The sequence below is a fragment of the Nomascus leucogenys genome, unplaced genomic scaffold, assembly GCF_006542625.1.
Source record: "Nomascus leucogenys isolate Asia unplaced genomic scaffold, Asia_NLE_v1 002270F_11067_qpd_obj, whole genome shotgun sequence".
Lineage (NCBI taxonomy): Eukaryota > Metazoa > Chordata > Mammalia > Primates > Hylobatidae > Nomascus > Nomascus leucogenys.
The window spans coordinates 7,644-9,105 of NW_022096163.1; the positions used below are offsets into that span (position 1 = coordinate 7,644).

General features: G+C 62.7%; 1 pseudogene; it reads right to left on the reverse strand.

Annotated features, from left to right (window-relative positions):
* Positions 1-336: 336 nt before the first annotated feature.
* On the reverse strand, positions 337-1,250 carry LOC100589831 (annotated as a pseudogene).
* Positions 1,251-1,462: the final 212 nt, after the last annotated feature.

Genomic DNA, 1,462 nt, shown 5'->3' on the forward strand with positions numbered 1-1,462 from the left:
CAACAGGAACAGGGTCTCTTTGTGGGCCTGATCTGCCCAGCTCCTCTGGAAGGCTCCTCAATAAACAAACCTTCCTTTATGGGGTGGTAGGTTTACTGGAGACGGGAAAAACAGCAGAGGAGGGGTGGAAGGGCCAACAGGAAGAGGTGGCTGCTGCTCACAGTTGGGGGTTTGGGAGCACTGGAGATGGCCCTAGGGGGCCATTTGTGGGGCCAGGGCAGCCCCACTCCTTCTATATGTAAGAATCCTAGGAGGGCAGTGGCCGAGACTGGCAGCAGACAGGGATGAGGGTAAGGATGTGACAAGGTGAGGAAGGGAGGTGGCAGAGCTGCTCACCTTGGAGATAGCCAGAGGGACAGGGAACCTGGGGACAGGGAACCTGGGGACAGGGGATGGTGCCAGCTGTGGCCCTGGCTCCTGGGGCCTCCAGGAAGTGAAGAAGGGGCAGGGCAGAGCCCACAGCCAGGAGCTCACCTTCTCCAGGTTGGTGTTGTCCAGCCAGAGGGTCTCCAGGTATCTGCCAAAGGACTGGAAGGCATTGTTCGGGATGCTTTTCAAGGGGTTGTGGGACAGCTTCAGCTCCTCCACCACCCGTAGCTTGCTCAGGGCAGCCGAGGGGTAGCTGGACAGCTGGTTCCTGTCCACGTGGAATTTGGCGAGGTTCTCCACGTCGTCCAGGACGCCGGGCTGCAGGGAGCTCAGCGCGTTTTCCGACAGGTACAGCCAGCGCAGGTCCTTGGCTGCCTGGAAGGCGCCTGCGCGCAGCTCACGGATCTTGTCGTTGTTGAGCTGCAAGATGAAGAGGTTGACCAGCGGGGACAGCAACCCCGGGGCAGCTCAGTGACCTTGCTGTGGTCCAGGTAGAGGTAGGTCAGCTCGGTCAGGTCGTCGAAGGCGCCTGCGCGCAGCACGCGGATGTCGCTATGGGACAGGTACAAGTAGATAAAGCTGCTTGAGGCCGCGGAAGGCACCGGCGGCCACCTCGCGGATCTCGGCAGTGCTGCAGGTGCAAAGACACGAGGTTCGGCATGTCTCGAAACGAATTGGCAGCCAGCACCGGGAAGTTGTTGCGCTGTAGGTTGAGCAGCTTGGTCTTCTTAGACACCTTGGGGATCTTTCTGCAGCCCACCTTGTGCGCAGATGACGTGCTGAGCAGGTCGCCGTGGCAGTGGCAGTTCTGGGCAGGCGGCCAGCGCCGGCAGCAGACCAGCCAGGAGGCCGAGGCCGAGCAAGAGCATTGGGCGTACCATGGCTGGGACGCCTGGGCCGGGAGGGCTGGGGCAGAGCGAGCGTGCGGAGGCGCGGGCAGCGGCGAGTCCTGGGCGCTGGGGTCTGCCGCCCTCTTTATACGGTGCCCTGATCGCAGCCGCAGACGAGCCAGCTTCCTCCGTGGAGCATCGAGGCTACTGGGCTTAACTCGCTCGCGCCCAGAGATGCGCCCCCCGCCCTCCACGGGGAGGGG